The sequence below is a fragment of the Mesoplodon mirus genome (assembly GCF_964341445.2).
Source record: "Mesoplodon mirus genome assembly, chromosome: 3".
NCBI lineage: Eukaryota > Metazoa > Chordata > Mammalia > Artiodactyla > Ziphiidae > Mesoplodon > Mesoplodon mirus.
Genome location: NC_138978.1, coordinates 14,298,988 through 14,320,333, shown reverse-complemented (window position 1 = coordinate 14,320,333; position 21,346 = coordinate 14,298,988). Strand labels below are relative to the sequence as shown.

At 46.3% G+C, this 21,346-nt stretch overlaps 1 long non-coding RNA gene across 1 annotated transcript in view; it reads right to left on the bottom strand.

Moving 5' to 3' along the window:
- LOC309800008 overlaps window positions 1-12,198 on the bottom strand; it is a 168,494-nt gene extending 156,296 nt beyond the window's left edge. Inside the window, exons 1-2 of the long non-coding RNA XR_014293386.1 lie at window positions 12,155-12,198; window positions 11,677-11,731 (exon numbers count right to left, since the gene is read on the bottom strand). This is a non-coding gene — a long non-coding RNA (uncharacterized lncRNA). The remainder of the gene's footprint in view (window positions 1-11,676; window positions 11,732-12,154) is intronic.
- Window positions 12,199-21,346: the final 9,148 nt, after the last annotated feature.

The following is a 21,346-nucleotide window of genomic DNA, read 5'->3' as shown; positions in this document are numbered from 1 at the left end:
CTCTGCCAGGGGGCTTCCCTGGTGGCACAGTGGTTGAGAATCTGCCTGCCAATGCAGGGGACGTGGGTTCGAGCCCTTGTCCGGGAGGATCCCACATGCTGCGGAGCAACTAGGCCCGTGAGCCACAGCTACTGAGCCTGCGCATCTGGACCTTTTGCTCTGCAACAAGAGAGGCCGCGATAGTGAGAGGCCTGTGCACCGCGATGAAGAGTGACCCCCGCTTGCCACACCTGGAGAAAGCCCTCGCACAGAAACGAAGACCAAACACAGCCCAAAATAAATAAATTAATTAATTTAAAAAAATTAAAACAAAAACAAAAAACCACTGTCTCTAAAAAAAAAAAAAAAAAAAACAGAAAAAATGCTTTGCCAGGGAGGTCAGTCTGTATGTTCCGTTTGAAAACTGCAGAGGAAGGGTGCTGATCCCACCTCTGATCGGCCTGGTTTCGTTTGTTTGTTTGTTTTATTCTGTCTGTACCTCACTTCTCTCACCTGTAAAATGGAGGTAATAAGCCTTGACTGTAAAGACCACATGGGTTAATATGTGTGAAGTAGTAAACTGTGCCCGATACCACAGACTCCTTCTGTGAATGTCCACGTTGCTGTCTGTCTGTTTGCTTGTTTTCGTTGTTTTCTTCATGATGTGGGAGGAGAGCACCATCTCAACCCGATCACAGCCATCCTGGGGAGAGCTTTGATTTGCATCGTCTCAGTCCCAACCCAGAGCAAAGTTGACCTTTGAACACTCGCATATCATCTTGCTTGTTGCCCAGGGACCTTTCTGGGTGTGGGTGTTAGAGGCAGGCTGAGCTCCCCTGATCGCTGCTGGAGGGATTCTGAGAATCCAGCTGGTCTCTGTGGCGTGGCACGTGCAAGACAACTCCATATATTCGACTTCCAGGCATCCAGGCAAATCAACCTCCACTACTTTTTTGGGGGGGATTAACAATGAACCACTATGAATGAGGTGAACCAAACTAGCTAATATTTACTGAGGCTACTTAGGTACCAGCCGCTATGCCATGCACTGTTTTATTTAATTCTTGGCCCAACCCATTTCACAGAAGCGGGCTCAGAAAAGTCAAGTAACTTGCCCAGTTACAAATCTTGTAAGTGATAGGTCCAAGATTCGAACCCTAGCTGTTGGACTCCAGCATATTTTCTTTTTTGTAAAGTTTTCTTTTCAAAACATAATATACATCTCCAAAAGAGCACAACTGATAAGTGTACACTTGAAGAATTATCACAAAGTGTATGCACCCACCCTAACCAGAACCCAGAACTAGAAGCAGAACATCACCACCCACCCCCGCCCCTCCGAGAAGACTCCCTGTGCTCATTCTGGTTACCCCCTCCCGCTTGTCTGACTTCCAATCATAGATTAATTCTGCTTGGTTTTGAACTTCATGGAAATGGAATCTTACAGATTCCATTTGCTGCCTGGTTTCTTTCACTCAACTATGTGAGGTTCGACCACGTTGTCTGATGTAGCTGTGGTTCATTCATTCTCACTGCTGCATTGCATTACACTCTGTTATCTATTCCTGCAGAACAAATTATGGCAAACTTAACGGATCCAAAAAACACACACTTATGTCACAGTTTCTGTGGGTCAGGCATCCGGGCACTGCTTAGCTGGGTTCTCTGCTCAGGGTCTCTCCCAGGCTGCAATGAGGGAGGTGGCCAGGGCTGGGGTCTCATCTGAGGCTCAGCTGGGGAAGGATCCTCTTTCCAGTTCATGTGGTGGTTGGCAGGATACAGTTCCCTGAGGGTTGTTAGTTAGTCTGAGGGCCTCACCGCCTTGCTGGCTGTTAGCCAGAGGTCCTGCAATGTTTCTTGCCATGTGGGCCTCTCCATAAGGTGGCTTGCTTCATCAAAGCCAGTGAGAGTCCATAGAGAGAGTCTCCAGGCAAGATGGAAGTTACAATCTTCTGTAACATAATCACAGAAATGACATGCCCATCACCTTTGCAGCATCTACTGATTAGAAATAAGGTACAGTCCTGCCTACTCTCAAGGGGAGGGGACACAGAGGTGTGAACACCAGGGATAATTGGGGGCCGTTGTGTATGCCTTTTGGTCTGCACATGTGCACATATCTCTTGGGTATATATCTAGGAGTAGAATTTCTGGGTCACACACACGTCCGGCTTTACGAGATTCTGCCAAACATTTTTCCAAAGTGCAGGTACCCTCTACACTCCCTCAGCAGGCTATGAGCTTCCCAGTTAGAGCACATGCTTTCAATACACTCCTCCCCTCTCTCCTTACAGAAGGGGTGTTTGAGCTGGGGCTCTTTGGGACGACAGGTCCTAATTCTGGCCCCATGTCAGAATCACTGAATTCCCGGGCCACTTCGCCAGACATTCTGATCATTTGAGGGCTCAGATACAAACTGGAAGGTCCACTCCGTGAGGCGAGGATCCCTGTATCCTTGGTGCCCAGAGCAGTACCTGGCAGCAGTTCCTGGCAGGTACCAGGGAGCTGGCACTCAATAAATGTTTTTTTGATTAAGTGAATGAGTTTAGGAAATATTGTTCAAGAGATGGGCCCCAGGGCGGGTGTAAGCTGCTTAAACGGGAAGGAAACTTTGTTGTGTCTGAGGCTGTGTGCATTTTTCTGGGAAGAGGGCTCAGAGCCTCAACCAGCTATGTCCCCAACAAAGGTTAAAGGCCGCTGTGATTGGCTACTGTCCGGCTTAGGTATTTTATCACATGAAGAAAGACCTGGTCCCAGGGTAGGAGGCATGGGAACTGTGGACAAGGTCCCATGGTCCTTAGAAGTAAAAAGCGAGACAGTGCTTGCCTGGGGTGGCTCATAAACTGAGACCTTGCTTGTTTTGACCTTTGACCCATGGTAGCTCTTTTGGTACATCTAGCCACTGCCTGGCCTCCTGGGACGCTCTCTGTGTCTGTCTATTGAGCAGAAAATTCCAGAAGGCCTCGGTGCCCTGAGATTCCATCAGGGGCAAGCCAACATGAGCCCTAGCTTTTGAAAAACCCCTTTCAATCCATAGAAAGCCTCCCAGTTTATCTGGTTTGAGATGACCTCATCCTTTGTCACCTTCTCTCTTGTTTTCTGGAGGTTTCTCAGCGTCTTGCTGCTGTCTGCATTCTTTTCTCATGTGAACAGTGCACCTGTTTTGGGCATTTTGTCGTTGTTGTTTTGGGTCATTCCCGTCACACATTTTTTATATTCCTTTCCAGTCAGATCAACCTCATGCCTCTCTAGACATTTCTTCTCAGGTTTCCTCTGAATCATTTCGTTTGGTCTAAATATGTCCAGTGTTTCCTCCTTCCTCACTGCACTCCACATAGACCCTCTCTTTTCCCCGGAACAACTGTTCTTTTCTTTCGAATCCCTTACCCAAATCCTCATCTTTCACCATGTTTTCTGACTTCTCCTAAGAACTGATTGTTTTTTGAAACTTAAGCCTCAAATATCATCCCTTCTAATCTGGGTCTGAATTTGGATCACGGTCAAGAAGCAGGCGAGACAGGAACGTGGCTGGGTAATTAGGCTCCTCAGCAGAAGGGCTGAGTGTTCATCGGGGGGGTCAGAGGGGCCTGGGGATGGAGGGAGAGGTATCTTCTTCTGCCTCAGGTAGGGCTTAGGGTGGGGTTGTCAGGAAAAGCGCTAAGAAAAAAGGACCCAGTTGACTTGAGTTCTGAAGGAAGTTTAGGATTTCCGGAGGCAGAGCAGGGAGAGAAGAGGATGGTCCAAGGAAGGAGCAGTGGGAATGGAGGCTAGAAGATGAGTCATCAGAGAAGCTAGGGACAGGAGTACAGAAGCAGAGGGGTGGCCAGGTGCTGAGACTGCAGACTGAAGGTCCATGGTCAGCCCTCAGATATGTTTGTCTGGCTTTCCCAGTGTGTTAAGACTTTTAATTAGTTGCTGAAGGGAGAGGCCTCTGTCTGTGGAGTGACAGAGAAACCTATTCAAATTGTCTTTAGCATGAATGCAAATTCACTGGTTACCAAAAATGAAAAGTCTAGAGGGAAACTCTGGGTTCAGGCTCAGATGATTTCATGAGGCCTTGGCCTCTCTCCAGCTCTCAGGGATTCTTTGAACCATGTGGATCCAACCTTAGACAGAATCTCTGTATAATGGTCACAAAAAGGCGGCCGAAGCTCCAGCCCTTACATCTTCTCAGCTTTGAATTCCATAGGGAAGGATAGGAGTCTTTTTCCTAAGCTTCCCCCAATGGCCTCACTGCTTCTCATTTTCTCTGGGTGGGTCACAAGCCCATTGCTGAGCCAATTATTGTGGCCCAGGAGACTGCTCTGATTGGCTGGGCTTGACCCACATGCCCATCCCTGCAGCCAGAGGTGGAATCAACAGCGTCTATGAGAAACTGGACTGAGACTAGGAGAAAGGTGTTGTCCCCAATGGGGGATCATAACGCCATAATATTTTAGAAGAGAGGTGAATTGTTATTAGGTGACAAAAACCAGATGTCTACCACAGTAGCCAACATGTATAGATCATTAACATCTGGATTTATGCCTTTTTTTGGGAAAATGGGAATATCTGGCAATACCTGGACTCTCTTCTTGTCTATAGATCAACAATCTGCTGGGGCTGAGTAGAGGCTCCCTCTTTAGATACAGGCTATGTTCTGCCTGCCCAATGCACTGCTCATATTTCCTCTCTGGCTCCTGGAAGCACTTGAATTTTTATTGCCGGCATAATTTGATTCTGTAAAGAAATCTGTTTTTCCCACCAGAATGGAAGAGCCAAATGTACAGGGGTGAAATAGCTCTCCTGTGCTCCCACAAACTCCTGAGGACAAATGCCTGGCCATTTTTGATAGTCTCATTCCTTGCTCATTTTAAAAGCCTTCTTTAGAAAAAAAATATTGAATACATAGTGATTTTAGAATCTGTTATCTGATAATTCCAACATCTGAAGTCTTTGGGTGGGAGTGGCAGAGGTGTGGTGTCTCAATGTCTTGTTTGTTGTGTGTGCTTACTCTGGCTCATACTGACTTATTGCTTGGATGTTTAGTAATTTGACTGTGATCTCATTCTTGATTGAACTTAATCTGTGGGAATCCTGAGGGGTCTGATTCCTGGCTGCTTTTCTCTCAGAAGTCTTTTTTGTTTGTTTCAGCTGGATGCCGGGGATGCAAATAACCTCTGAACACTGACATTTATTTCCTCAACTTGGAGTTTTCCCACTGAATACATGGAGTATAAACTTGAGCCCTAGACACACGTGGTTACAAACCTTCAGGGTGATCATCATCATCATCAGTATTGTGGCCATTATTAGTTTTCCCCTCCAGAGCCACATTGAAAACTACAGGTTTTCATAGGCTCCCCTTTATGAAAGTCCAGAAGAAAAAAATTTTAAGCCCTCCTCTTGCCAGGGTGTGGAGCATCTTTGAGGGTGCCAGCTTAATACAGGCATCTTAGACTTGGTGAGCTTATTTTTCAAGGCCCAAGGCTTAATCTCCTGTTTCCTGCACTTACTAAAGGCAAATGGCTTCCTCATTTGCTTATGCTTTGGTTGTAGCTCACTCTGTTTGTCTGTGTGTCTGTATGTTCCTTTGAGATTGCCTACATAAAAATTGTTTTTTATTCTGGGATTTTGGAAACACACACAAAACTAGAGAAGCCTGCGATTAACTCCATGTATTCATCATCCAGCTTCAACATTTTCCCAGTGCTCTCTCATTCTTTTTTCTTCCTTTTTGTGTTGTTTTCTAGGTTAATTTAAAGCAAGTTGTGTCATTTCACCCATAAAGACATCCTAACTGAACGGACTTTTTTTCCTTTACATTATCCCCGCCTTCACATGATCACAGCTAAAAATACTTATAATCATTCCTGAATATCATCTAATATTCAGTCCATGCTCACATTTCCTTGATTCTCTCAGAGATATCATTTTTACTGTTGGTTTGTTAGAATCAGGATCAAGACAAGGTCCACACATTACACTTGGTTGTTATGTCTCCGAAATGTCTTTAATTCTGTAACAGCAACTCCCGGCCCTGAACTTTTTTATCCCCCAGCCACTGATTTGTTGGAGAAACTGGGTCTTTTGTCCTGGAGAACATTCAGAATCCTGGATTTGGCTGATCACTTCTTCTTGGTTTCAGTTAACTTGTTCCTCTTTTCCCCATGTTTCCTGTAAACAAATAGTTAGATATAGAGGTCTGAGGAGATCAAAGACTTTTTGTTGTCCAGACGCCTTCATAGGCGGTACTGTGTGATCCATCCTGCATCACACAGTGAGCACATAATGTCTGGTCATCCTGTTTTTAACGATATTGAGATTGAATGGTAGGTCCAGTACTAACAGACTGAGCCATCCATTACAAAGTCCCCAACGGCTTTTTTTCCCCCAATAATTAACATTTTTAATTTTTCATTATGGTAAAATATACATAACATAACATTTACCATCTTAACCATTTAAAAATATACAGTTCGGGCTTCCCTGGTGGCACAGTGGTTGAGAGTCCGCCTGCCGATGCAGGGGACACGGGTTCATGCCTCGGTCCGGGAAGATGCCACATGCCGCGGAGAGGCTGGGCCCGTAAGCCATGGCTGCTGAGCCTGCGCGTCCAGAGCCTGTGCTCCGCAATGGGAGAGGCCACAACAGTGAGAGGACTGCGTACCGCAAAAACAAACAAACAAACAAACAAACAAAACACACAAGTGGCACGGAGGAAGCCAGAATCTTGAGAATACCTGGGCCCAAGGAAATCTTGGAAGATAGTGAGTTAAAGAGAATAGTGAGGATAATGACGATGGTAGGAGAGGGTGAATGCTTTGTGGTCCTATGTGCTAAGGCTTTTGTATACAAGGTCCCATTGGGAAGGCTACGAGCTAGGTGCCATTTTTATTCTCATCTTAAAGAAGATGGATCTGAGCTAATTAAGCAGAGGGAAGGTTAGCGGGTTTTCCTGGCTGAGACCACAAGACAAAGCGGTGGTCACGCCCCCTAGCCAGGACTTGATTGGCTGGAGATTTGATTGGCAGGAGAGCTGAGAGGCTTCTCCTGCCAGAAGCAGCTGGTGCCCTTCAGCCTTTCTTCCCCTTCAAGCCCTGAGAAAGGGCTTGCGTGCTTCCCAAGTGGCAACTTCTGTGCATTTAAAAATTTCCTCTTGAAAATCCCAGCCTTAGCCCATTCACAAAAGGTATCTGGGTCCTTTCTTGGCCGTGGCCTAGTCATATTCACCAAAGAGAAGAGCGCGTTCCATAAGAGCTGGCGGCTTTGGGAGGTCCGGGGAAGGCGTCAGCTGGCAGGAAGCTCCCTGAAAGAAATAGAGGAATCCCCACCCATCCATGAGCTGCCTATTCTTCCCCCTTAGAAACGGGGCTTGCGATGTGCCAGGCACTGCAGGCATTTTGCCATTTAACCCTCCCGCTGCCCCACGCAGTAGGCCCCTTGCTAACAGTTTTGGTTGCTTTTGTTGAGGAACCTGGGATACAGAGGTCAAGCCACTTACTCAGGGTCATTCGGGGCAGCTGTGGGGCTTGACCCCTATTTGTTTGATTCCAAATCTGGCCTCTGAACTCTGAGAGACACTGCCGGGTTCTCGAGGGATGTGGGATGTGGATTCGAGTGAGCACAGCCTGGGCCACGGTTCCCGTCCCTCTGCCACATGGACAGAGCCACAGGCCCAGTTCGCTGTGAAGGCCCAGCATCTTATACCAAGTCTCATTTTCACAGCCAGAGATATTAGTGTGGAAATAGGACTTTTGATTCTTGAAAGGTCTGCTTGGTGAAGAGATAGATGGTCAGACATTAAAACTACAAACTCCATTTTTTTTTCGGGGGGCAATTCTGAAGCTTAAGATGTGTCATTTCATCTCAGTGTTTCAACACTGCCACCTCTGTGAACGGGTGAAGAGTTTCAAAGTTTTATACAGGAGGCTAAAAAACTAAGGCTCCTTGTGAAAATACCAAGTGTAATACTTAGAAAAGAGGAATTCTACTTTCTGTTAATTTCTGCTTAAAGACAACGAAGATATACTCCCTGGAAGGAACGGATGCCAAGACAGATGTATACAAGTGCCCTTTAGGATCCAGCAAAACTTTCAAATGTATTATTGTTTTCTTCCCGACAAACAGGGATTTCTGATGACATATTAACAACAAGCCTGAAATGCAAACCTGAGTCCTGGAGTGAAACCCCCAGGAGCAATGGTGCGATGTATCCAAGGGGGCCACCCTGGTAAGGGAGACACAGAAGGAGGGGGTATGGAAAAGTGAACATGGGCGGGGGAGGGCAGCAGGTGGGGAGGGAATCCTGTTTCTGCCACTTAGTAGCCAGGGAACGGTACCCTCTGTCAACTCAGCTTTCCCCTCTCTCTAAGGGGCTGACACTTGCCAGCATCCCTTGCGGGTTGATGGGAGAGTTGAAGCATGTGCGGTGTGGGGCAGGTGCCTGTCCCTTGGTAAGTCTTTCCCCCAGTTGTGAATTCCACGAATTTGAAAGCTACTAGCTGTAGCTCTTCTGGGGACCCTGACACAGGTTCAACTTGGCCATTTCAGACCCTTCTCGGCTGAGGGATGTCCAGCGCCAAACAGGCTAGCATGTCCCTTGCATTGTGTGTGAATGAGGCAGCCCAGGAATAATGCATGAGAAACCTCATTATGTAAATCCTCAGGTTTTCAGTACATGACAATGGCTTTTTTTTGGCCCTTCTCTGTCCCATTCTGTGGTCTGGTGTCTCTGCTTTGGGGCCTAGTCTGCCAAGCCCTGGAGGCGGGGGGGGGGGCATTTCGGGGAGGGGTGAGCTCTCCAGAGGGCACATCAAAGGGAAAGTCACAACTCTGTCACTGGCCCAGCTCTCCCTGGCATTGCTTGGTGTGAAAGGAAACTGTCCTCTGCCTGAGGCAGCCCCATGTCACACACAGACTAAGGCCTGTGATGTTTAATTCACAGCAGTGAGCACTGGAAACACCGCATCCAGGCTCCCTCAGAGCAGGACAGCCACTTTTCATTTCTGGGGTTCTAAGCCAGAGAGCCTGCTGTCTGGAAACCTATTGCCTGGAAGGTTGGCAGGATGGAGGGCAGGCTTCTGCAAGGAACTATCTGACCATCACCTCCTGGTTGAGGAGAAGGGCACCCTTCTATGACCTTGGCCTCCTTAGAGCTCATGCAGGCAACAAACACACACATACAAATACACACACATGCCAACGCACAGCACATACTCACATGTACACACATACACGCAAGCATGCGTGTACAAATACACAGCCCCAAGTCAGAAAGACTGGAGTACTATTCTGGCTACTCAGAAGAGCAAACCCAAATCTTTATTCTCAGAGAGCTTATTCCTCGGTGTATCCCTGGCACCTGGCAGAGCAATGAAAATCAGAAGTGCCGCCTTTAAAAACACTCGGGCTGTTCACTCAACTGATTGTGGTCATCATTGCAGGAGGCAGGGAAGTCAGGTCATGATGCTGGACACCCTCAAGCTCAGTACAGTGCTGTGTGTCAATTATGTCTCAATAAAACTGGTAGAAAAAATAGTTATCTGGATAGAAAGAACAAGATAAAATACACGAATTATCAAAAGTTAAAAAACTACAGACGAGCTAGACTATGAGTCTCAGAAAGCACTGTTCACAACAGCCAGGACATGGAAGCAGCCTAAATGTCGATGGAGGAGTGGATAAAGATGTGGTACAAATATACAGTGGAATACTACTCAGCCGTAAAAAAGAATGAAGTAATGCCATTTGCAGCAACATGGATGGACCTAGAGACTATCATACTATGGGAAGTAAGTCAGACAAAGACAAGTATCATATGATATCACTTATATGTGGAATCTAAAAAAAATGATACAAATGTGCTTATTTACAAAACAGAAACAGACTCACAGACTTTGAAAACAAACTTATGGTTACCAAAGTGGAAATGTGGTGGGGAGGGATAAATTAGGAGTTTGGGATTAACATATACACACTATTATATATAAAATATGTAATCAACAAGGACCTACTGTATAGCACAGGGAACTCTACTCAATATTCTGTAATAACCTATATGGGAAAAGAATCTGAAAGAGAATAGATATATGTATATGTATAACTGAATCACTTTGCTGTACACCTGAAACTAACACAACTCTGTAAATCAACTATACTCCAATATAAAATAAAAATTAAATTAAAAAAAAGAAAGTTTAAAAAAATAGAGGCAAGCTAGACTATGAGTCTCAGAGAGGTTAAGCTGACACATATATATGGAATCTAAAAAAAAAAAAAAAAAAAAAAAAAGGTTCTGATGAACCTAGGGGCAGGCCAGGAATAAAGACACAGACATAGAGAATGGACTTGAGGAAATGGGGAGGGGGAAGGGTAAGCTGGGACGAAGTGAGAGAGTGGCATGGACATATATACACTACCAAACGTAAAACAGATAGCTAGTGGGAAGCAGCCGCATGGCACAGGGAGATCAGCTCAGTGCTTTGCAACCATCTAGAGGGGTGGGAATAGGAGGGTCGGAGGGAGACGCAAGAGGGAGGGATCTGAGGATATACGTATGCATATAGCTGATTCACTTTGTTATACAGCAGAAACGAACACAACACTGTAAAGCAATTATACTCCAATAAAGATGTTAAAAAAAAAAAGCCGCCTGAAGTCACACAGTAAATGGCAGAACAAGAGTCTAAACCTAAGTCTGCCTAATGCTAAAGCTATTCTGCCACCTTCCTTTGCAATGAGCGAATGCATTCTGTGCTGCCTGTATCCCACTGGGACCTCAGTTGGCTGTTTCTAAAGGGAGCTGAGGGGCAGCCTCAGAGGCTCTGCTCCAAGCAGGGACCTCTCACCTTCTGCTGCCTGATCGCCCTGGTGACCCTCTTCTCCTGGTGCAGCCGCTCATCCATGTGTGCCAGGGCCTCCTTCAGCAGCGCCTTTTCTTCGGCCTCTTTGGAGATGTCGTCCTTCAGCTTTGCCACCTGTGGCTGGTACATCTGAACCGACACTTTGCTCTGCCTGAGCACACAGGAGAGACAAAGTCTCTTTTCTCCTCAGCTTTCTCACTCACCACCAATGCTCCCGACCTGGGAGATCCTCAGAACACTTCCATATATGCCTGGCTTCGCGGTTTCCTTACAAGTGGGGGGAAGGCTGAAGATGTGGGGACTAGAGGGCAGAATAAATAGCCCATTGGCTGTGGACGTGCAGCATGAAGGGGGCAACGGTTATGCTACCAGCCCCTCCCAATTTCCCAGAGAGTGTGGGGGAACGGATACCACTGAAAATAGGATGGAATTACGAAAAGCACACACATGGTGAAACATCAGACACATTTATAAAAGGTGCACCTTATTCCTTAACAGTAGGGTACTTTAACTGCTGCTTTCTTGCCCAGAGACTTGGGTCCATCAGGCCCTGAGTCACCATCCCGCCTCCCCACTCCACACCCAGGCCTCTGTCCTCTTGTCCTGGTCCCTACGGGTCTGCAGCTGCCCCGAGGTTTAGCCTGGAGAATGGAGGCCTGGGCCTTTTGCCGGGAACACGGGCCATACTTGAGCTGTTCAATGTCCTTCTCGTATCGTCTCAAAAGCTCTTCTTTTCTCTGCAGCTGGTTCTTGAGTAGGGTGATCTTATCAAACACCAGGTAGAGGTCTCTTTGTCGAAGCTGCTTGACTCTCTCCCTCTCTTTTGGGGAGAGGTGTTTCATGGACAGGTGACCTGACATATCTTTGATGTTCATCATAGTCCCGAGGGTTTTGCTCATATCCAAGTACTACGAGAAAGCGTTTCACAGGTAAGAGGCCTGGCCCAAGACCACTGGTGGCCACTTTGAGGAGGCAAATGTCTAATTCTGTTTCACTCATTTTCTGCAGTTGCAGAGAAGAAACACATGCTTTGCAAATGAGTGCATTTGGGGTTTTTAGTACGACTTTCATTTTCCCCCGCATCCATTTACACTATGCCTTTTTGAGAATTGGGGGGAAGTGGGGAGGGGGAATGACAACAGACATAAACATTCATTCTTACTACCCAGTCTTGCAAGGAATTGGGCTCTGCAATTTCCAGCCCATGCTGGGATAGGAGATGGGTCTCGTGGAGCTACTGTAACAACTAAACATGTATGTGGCGTTGGTTTTAAACTATCTGCAGGGCACACAGGTTTGGACAGGAGGGGACTGATGCTGGGTATACCTACCAGCTTTTCACTAAGATCTAAAGCCTCAGCCACATCCGTTTTCCCTAACTTCTCAGTGGCTATGATGGACCCTGGGCTGGAAAGGCCATTTTGAGGCTGAAATAAAACAAAAGAAAAAAACTCACTTGGCATTCCATTATGATTTTCTACATCCAGAAGAATAACCCAAAGAATAATGGAAGAATTGGAAAGAATAATTTGAGAGAGTTGATTTTTTTTAACATCTTTATTGGAGTATAATTTCTATACAATGGTATGTTAGTTTCTGCTATATCAAAAAGTGAATCAGCTATACGTATCCATATATCCCCATATCCCCTGCCTCTTGCGTCTCCCTCCCACCCTCCCTATCCCACCCCTCTAGGTAGACACACAGCACCGACCTGCTCTCCCTGTGCGATGCAGCTGCTTCCCACTAGCTATCTATTTTACCTTTGGTAGCGTGTGTGTGTATATATGTCCACGCCAAGAGAGTTGGTTTTAAATCCAGTCTGACTCTGTGAACTGCTTTCTTTATGACTGTGTTCCTACCCCTTCAGAGCACGACTGCCTTTGAAATGATGCATCACTTGTGCCGTTCTTTGGCCACCGTCTCGTCTGTCTTCCCTTTAGGCCAGTGGTTCTCAACCGGGGGTGACTCTGGCCACCCTACCCCCTCCAGGACATTTAGCAATGCCTGGACACATTTGTGGTTGTCATAATTGCTGCTGGCGTCTAGTGGGTAGAGGACAAGGATGCTGCTAAACACCCCACGATGCATAGGGCAGTCTCCCAAACAAAGAGTTACCTGGCTCAAAAAATCAGTACCGCTGATGTTGAGAAGACAAGCTCCAGAAAAATGGGGACCATGCGGCTTTTGCTCACTATCTCCCTCCTTGTGCCCAGCATGGCACCTGGCACCGAGTGGTGCATAGTGGGCATGTTTGTTGAATGAACGAATGAAGGTTAAGTGGAAAATAGTCTCCCTCCTTTTTATTAAAGGAATCTCATTTCTGTGCAGCAGAAACCATACCCTCACAAAATTTGGCCCAACCTTCTCCTGGCTCGGGAACCTGGTGGGTGGGCATCACTTCAGACCCTTTCCAGAGACAATGCAGATAGTGTTTGCAGCTGCATCTCCCTAAGACCTCAACCAGCCAGCTGGCTGCTGGAAGCCCAACTGACTGCATGGAAAGGCCACCAGACTGAATAGGGGACCTGATCTGAACGACTACAAATAACCATAATAAGCCTCCTTAAAAAATAAATTGGCTTTTAATGCTTGCCATGAGCATCTCTTAGCCCTAGCATTTGTTGGCACTACCCTGAAAACCTCTGAGATTAAAAACAAAACAACTAAAAAACTATAATGGCCCCCAAAGTGACTGTGATAGATAAGAGTGGACATATTTGTCTATGCATCTATGGAGATGAGAATAAAAGAGGGTATCTGAAGATGACAATAAACCGGGCAGATCTGCTGCAAAAAGAACCTGAGATGCTGCTCAGTGTCTTCAGCTACCCTGAGCTGCATCCTCTGTACCTCTCCAGACACCCCCTCTTTTCCTGAGGGGAGGGTCACTAAGGAAGAGCCTGGGCTACAGGATCCAAGCACACAGTCCCCACCCGGTCTCTGCAGGCTAGCAGACAGACCACCAGGGACACACCCCTGGTGTGTCTTCAATCATTATTCTGTGACCTTGGGTGAGGTACTTGACCTCCTGAAGCCTTAATTTTTCTTATCTGTTAAATGGGGACAATAATAGTAACTGACACAAGGCTGCTACGATGGTTAAATGACATAAGGCAAGGAGCCGGCTGAGCTCAACGCCTGGCACACAGTAAGCAGTTCACAGATGTCAGCTATTCTTCCTCCTGCACTTTTGTTTAATTACTGCCAACCTTGGAGGATTGAGAGTTGGGAGGTTTCCTGCTCTGTGGTGTCAGTGGTGGGATGAGGGCTTGTTGCCAAGGAGAAGGTCAATCTTGGAAGCAGGACCATCAGGATGTGAGATCCAGCTGAGCTCCCCACCTGGAGACGGTCCCTCTGCTCCCAACCTCAGAGAAGGAAGGTTCGATTTTATCAGGAAGACCAACACGTTTCTGAAGACTCACATCTCTAGACGTGTGAGCAAATGTCTAGAAAAATTGTAGGAGAAAATGCTGGTACGGATAGGATGGCTTTATTATGTTTTCCAAAAGCTGCTTTAGACCAGCTGCCGCAGCAAGCCACACTGGCCTGAGCTGTCCATTGTCATGTGTCAGTCAAACACCTTATCAAACATCCATTTAGGATACAGGGCACCTTCAACCTAACAATCAAATTACTTCTGAAAATCCTGGCAAATACAAACTATGCTCCCTAAGAAAGGAAGGTTTTCTTGGATAATACTCTTTAAATACTGTTTAATAATAATAACTATCATCTATTAAAGTGCTCGCTATGAGCTAGGCACTGGGATAAGCACTTTACATAATGATCTCCTTTAATTTTTCCATCATCATTTTACAGCTGGGAAATGAAGTCCCAGAAAGGTTAGGAGCCTGCCCAAGGTCACAGAGCTTGCAGAGCTGGGATTAGGACACAGGTCTCTGATTCTAGAACTTGTGTCTTCTTAATCATCATGGCTCCCTTCTGCTGCCCTTTATGTGTTCATGTTTTTCAGTTTATAGCAAAAAGCAAATGTTAGGCAAGCTCATGACATACTGTTGTACATTAGCTTGTTGGATATTTTCTGCAGAATATAACGTGTGATGTGAAAAGGAGGGCCCAGAGATTGACCAGGCCAGCATCAGTGCAATGCTATATCATGCTGTACATGATGGGAAGCCGCCTTTCTATTCAAACATTGGATCGCTGGTACGGCCAGGCACCGACCAGTCCATACAGGTGCCAGCCCATCAGGGAGGACCTGGCCTCGAACCAATGATGTATACAGTAGTGCCAGGGCACACGGCTAGTGTCTGTCCTCATGCCCACCCTCCCCACGTGTCAGTCAATGCAGAGACAAAGTTTCTTTGGTTACCGTTCGGATCTCTACTCTTGAAAAAGTTGGCAAGTCAGGTTTTGCATCCAATATTTTCCGAACATTTTTTTCTATCCCGAAGGTCTTTAAGTCTAGAAATGATCCATCCATGTGGTCCTTGTGATCTATAAAAGAAAAAGTTTACACTCAAAGGCTCAGGAAGAAGTTACTGCATGTAAAAGTCACAGCTGCTATTTACTGGACACTTACCACAGGCCAGTACTAATGAGCTCACCATCCTCCCTTGGCAGGTGAGGCATCGAGGCCCAGAGAGGTGAAATGACTTGTCTAAGGCCACACAGCTCATATGACGCTGCAGCCTCCCAGGGCTGGGGCACTGAGGGGGAACCTTCGGCCACAGGTGTGAGGATGGACTTGAACCCAGGCTTCTGTGTCCCAGCCCAGGGCTCCACCCAGCAGCAAGCTTGGTTTCTTGAAAGCCCTATTCCCTCTAAACAGGGTATTTATCCTGGGAAGTTCCCCAAGGTTGGTCCTTGCACAGCATCCGTCTATGAAAAAGTTTCCACTGGGCCACAGTGAAATAAGAAAAAGAAGGGCAAGGTTCTGAGTTTTTCATGAAATCCTGTTTATTTAATATCAAGGCCTGCTCTTGACTCTGAGCTCATGCCTACCCATCTATTTTTTTTTCCTGCCCATCTTTTTTTATAACTCTGTTTTTTTAGTTATGAAATGATGGGGATAGAAGATGGTGGTCCTGGCAAATTGGTTAGTCCCTAAAGTGAACCCTCAAGTCTGGGGTCCACGGTTCTCAGCACAGAGGGGGTGACTAGGCAGGAGGAAACTTACTTGACAAGCTGGCCTTCTCAAGTTCTTTAATTCGTGCACGAAGCTCAGATAAAGCCTCTTTCTGACGCTGAATGACTTCCTCATGTCGGGACCCTTTGCACTTGGCTCCTAGATCACTGAAGGACTGCTCCTGTGGCCAGAATGGTGAGGACAGCAGCTTTATCAGTGATCACAACCTCCCTCTCTTGTATTTGAAGAAACATGAACAAATCATGGATTAGCAGAAACCCTGTCACTTACTTAGTACCTTGGAAAATCTCATTACAGGGCTTCAGCAGAGAAGGAATTTAAAAATTGCATTTCGAATACAGAGTCACATCTAGGAAGATTTCCAACTTTCCTACCTACTTAGCATCACTATAAATAAGAGATCCCCCCTATGTTCCCTCCCCATGTTTTATTTCTTTTTTTCTTCTAATATTCTTCTAAGCTTGGGTTTCCACTTGTTGTCATTCTGGTCTCATCTCTGAACAATCACATCAAATTTGCTCCTGGAGGGGCTTTTTTTTTTTGCTGGCACCATGCGGCATGCGGGATATTAGTTCCCTGACCAGGGATCGAAACCGTGCCCCCTGCAGCGGAAGCACAGAGTCTTAACAACTGGACCGCCAGGGAAGTCCCTGGAGCGGCCTTTTTTTTTTTTTTTTTTTTGTGTGTGTTACTCGGGCCTCTCACTCTTGTGGCCTCTCCCGTTGCGGAGCACAGGCTCCGGACACGCAGGCTCAGTGGCCATGGCTCACAGGCCCAGCCGCTCCGCAGCATGTGGGATCCTCCCGGACCGAGGCATGAACCGGTGTCCCCTGCATCGGCAGGCGGACTCTCAACCACTGCGCCACCAGGGAAGCCCCAGGTGGTTCTTATCGGCCAACTTGGGGAAAAGCTTCTTCTAAGACTTTGTGGCTGAAAATGTAGTCTGCAGAGCTGTGCTATCCGTACCAGCTGGGAGCTGTTCAGAAATGCAGAATCCCAGGCTCCCCCCACCCGAGACCTGCTGAGTCAGAATCTGCATTTCAACAACATCCGCATATGATCCGTGGACACCTTTGTGTTGAGAGGTGCCACTGTTAACTATCCTGTAATTGGCTGGTTTCTGGAAAAGTAAGTAGCCGTTTTGGCCATGTGTTTCCCCTGATATGCATGAAGAGAAAGCAAAAGACTGAAATACAATTGGTTGGTCTTGCACACACTTAGACACAAACCAGGACCCGCAGTAACGACTGGGATTTGTATCAATAAAATCAGCTGCGGTATATAAACAAAGTGCCATTTCTAGACATTTCAATAACCTTGCCTCTTCAAGTTGATCTTCAAGTTGATCTCTGAGTTCTAGGATTCAAGCTTCATGTTAATTCCTCCTACATCATTCACCCTCTGTAATTAATTTAGCTCCCAACAAGGAGTTGCTGAGATTCCTCCGTCTGAGTACGTGCCCTCTGTTTCTCATAGGAAAGCCCATTTCATCAGTTTCCAGTAGTAAAGAGAAGGACGGGGACCACCTTACCGATTTCTCTGCCATTAGCCGCTTGACTCTGGCTTTCAGCTTCTCCTCTTGCTGTAGCCTTTCCTCGGTCAGCTTCTCCTTCTCTGCCAGATGCTGCCGTAACTCTTCTTGCAGCAAATAGTGCTGAGTTTCCTGAGAACTGTTGATCTTCATCTGAAATGAGGGGAAGGGGAACTGCAGCTGATGGGGGACAGGACTAACGCAGGAGTCATTTCCACTACCTTTGGGGGCGGGACAAAGGTTCACGAAACTTTCTTCAAAACACAGAAAAACGATGCTTAGCTTAGTAACTAATAGCGAAGTAGTAGAGCATCGTGGTTAAGAGCTCAGACTGTAGATCTAGATAGAATCTCAGCTCTAGTTCTTTCTAGACACTTCTTCATATAGAAAATAAGCGGGTGAACTAAGGCAGTCCATCTTCCTCCTCATTCATCCCTGCCAGCCACTTGGGTGCGGGATTCCGTGGAGAGCACGGGCCCATGAAGGGGCTCTGCAGCACGCCTACCTGACCTACTGCCCTTTTCAAATTGGCTTTAATGAGGTTTTCTCTGTTCCTCATTTCTTTCAGCTGAAGCAATTTCCTTCTGGAATCCTCCCGAAGCTTCTCTTCTACCTGAAAGGATGATGAAACCGAGGGCTTGCTGCTAATGTGATCATCATGCCTTCTGGGGAAACTCTTCTTGGGGGGTGCTAATGGCAGTGGGGGAGTCCCTGAGGGGTAATGACAGTTGCAGACCAGTAGCAGGGTCACAGGCATGCACAGGGTGGAGGCAAACTCACAGGGAGTTGCCCCCTTCGGGAAAGGGATGAGCTCTGCACCCGGGGCTCAACTATGTTCTACCGCACACTCCCATCCCAGCTCGGTCCCTAACAAGCCGTACGACCCTGGGAAAGTTATTTCACTGCTCCGTGACTCAGTGTCCTCATCTGTCCAATGGGGATGATTATACTAGTATCACTGCATAGAGTTCTTGTGGGGATTCAATGTTTGGAATAGTGCTTAAGGGCTCTGTGAGAGTGTTAAGTACTGTTGTGACCTATGAAAGGTGGACGGGAGTGTCCGCCGTACAGTCTCGTTTTAATAACTCGTGATGGGTACTTGGAAATGTTATGATTGGGTTTATTATCATAACTGTTTGTCGTCACCACTTTGAGCACACTCACTGGTGGTAACCTCTCTGGAGGCTTGCTAAAGCAATGTCTATTAAGAATTGCAGCCTGCAAACGAAGGCATTTAAAGTGGAGAAGCTTGCCTACTTTTCACCCCTTGCTTGGGTAACAGTCAACGCACGGTAAGCTTGGGAGTGCTCCACGCTACCCTTGGCTGGCCAGTGTAGGCCTCGCAGCTGCTCAATTCTTGGATGCACCTGCTGAGCCCTGGGCACTAGCACTAACAGGAAATGAGGCAAACTCTCGTAAATAAATGGAAAGTTTTTGTTCTGAAACAAATTCACAGGCTGTTTTTTTAGGGATCTGAAGAGGGGGATCACAGGGATGTAATAAAAGACCCAGAAAAGCCCTTAAGAGCTTTCTTCTGAGTAGTGTGGTACAGTGGAAGAGCCTCTACCCAGCTCCGTTACCTTGGAAAAGTCATCTAAACTCTCTGGGCCTTAGTTTTCTCCCAGGTCTAAACATGCTCGGACTTCTATGTCAGCAGCCTGTTTCATGTGCTGCAAAAGCCAAGTCCAGCCTTGGACTCTGCCCCTGTCTGTGTTCTGCATGAACAGCCCCCGTTCCCAGCCCCAAGCCTCAGAGTCACCTTCAGCGGCCGCCCTGCTCCCTCTCTCACACCCGGTCGTCTCACGCCTGTCCTCCAGTCCCTCTCACATGCAAGCTGGACTGTGACAACTGGCCTCCTCGCCTCGAGTTTAGTTTCTTCCAGTGCAATCTTAACGGTACTGTGAGAGTTACCCAGCTGTAAGGCAGCTCTGTCCAACAGAACTTTCTGCAATGGTACAGGTACTCTGAGCGAGGCTGTGTTGTCTAATACGGCAGCCACCAGCCCCATCTGGGGATCAAGCACTCGAAATGGGGCTGGTGTGACGGAGGAACTGAATAAATAATTTTATTTAATTTTCATTAATTTCAGTGTAAACAGTAGCATGTGGCTGTTTGCTACGCCAGGGTAACTGAAGTCAGACGAACCTGGAGTCAGACAAAACCGACTGTGCCATTGGGCTAGTTACTTTACTAGTAACTGGTAGCCTTGACTTTCTCATCTGTAAAATGGAGAGGATGATTTCTAGATCACAGCGCTGTTGTGAAGATGAAGAGATGAAATGTTCAAGGAAACGCCTAGTACGTGAGAAATTGTAACTATCATTGTCACCCTGATTACTGTCCACGAATGTCATTGCATCAGTCACTTATTCAGAAGCCTTAGTAGCTCCCCACTGCCTGTGTGGTACAGAGCCCAAGCTCCTGAACTAAGTCAAAACACCAAGCCAGGGATTCAAGAAGCCCCTACGAACTCTGAACGAGGTAAATAAAACTGAATCCACACCTAGATAAACCATAATAAAACTGCTGGAAATCAAGGCAAAAGACAATCTTAAAAGCAACCGGAGAAAAAGACAGATTATGCAAAGGTACAACAGTTAGGCTTACAGATGACTTCTAAATAGGAATAATAGGAGCCACAAGACAATAGCGAAATATCTAATGTGCTGAAAGAAAAGAATTGCCATTGTAGAATTCAATACGCAGTCAAATGTGTTTTAAGAATGAAGGTTAAATATACATCTCCAGACAGACACACAGGCACATGTGAGAATTTGTCATCAGCAGAGCCACAATGAGGGAAAACATTAAAGGGTATTCTTCAGACACAAGAAAAATGAACCCAGGTGGGTGATCAGAGATGCAGAAAAGACAAGAAACAGTAAGGGTAATGTGTGGATATGATACTGACTATAGAAAAACACTAATAATGTCTTGTGGGGTTTTAAGTATCAAGAGGAGTTTAGAAAATGACAGCAATGGCTTATAAATCTGGAGGGGCTAAGTGCAGTTAAGGTGTTTGAAACTCATTGCACTGTCAAGGAGAAGGGCATAATTATCAACTACTATTGCCTCTTGGTAAGTTAAGAATGCAGGGCTTCCCTGGTGGCGCAGTGGTTGAGAGTCCACCTGCCGATTAAGGGGACATGGGTTCATGTTCCGGTCCGGGAGGATGCCACATGCCGCGGAGCGGCTTGGCCCGTGAGCCATGGCCGCTGAGCCTGTGCGTCCGGAGACTGTGCTCCGCAACGGGAGAGGCCACAACAGTGAGAGGCCCGCGTACCGCAAAAAAAAAAAAAAAAAAAAGAATGCATATTGTAGTCTTCAGGATGACTACTAAGAGAATAGTAGAAGAGTGAAAAACTTAATTAATGTGTGATTTTGGTGAGTCAAGGATGAATGCTATTGTCTTACTATTACTAAAAGAATAGTAAAACAGTGAAATATTTCCAAGCTAATAGAGGGGGAAAGTGGAATAAGAGAAAACCATCCACTCAGAAGGAGGCAAGAAAGGAGAGAAAGGAACATACCACAGATGGTACATCTGGTATTGAGCAAGAAGGTAGAGTTAAACCCCAGGACACGAGTAATTACATAATATAAATGGACTAAAAGTCAAAGATTGTCAAACTGGATTCTGTAAAAATGATACGCTATTTGATGGCATATGTCTAAACCTCAAGACAAAAATTGACAGAGAACATATGAAAAAGATATGGTATGAAAACTGTAACCAACAGAAAGCCAGTGATGAAGCTAAATGACAAAGGAGACGTTAAGGGAGAAACACTACTAGAGATGAAAAGGGACATTTCATGATGATCTAAAGTTTTGCTCTACAGGAAGTATTAGGATTCTAAATTCATATGCACCTAGTAA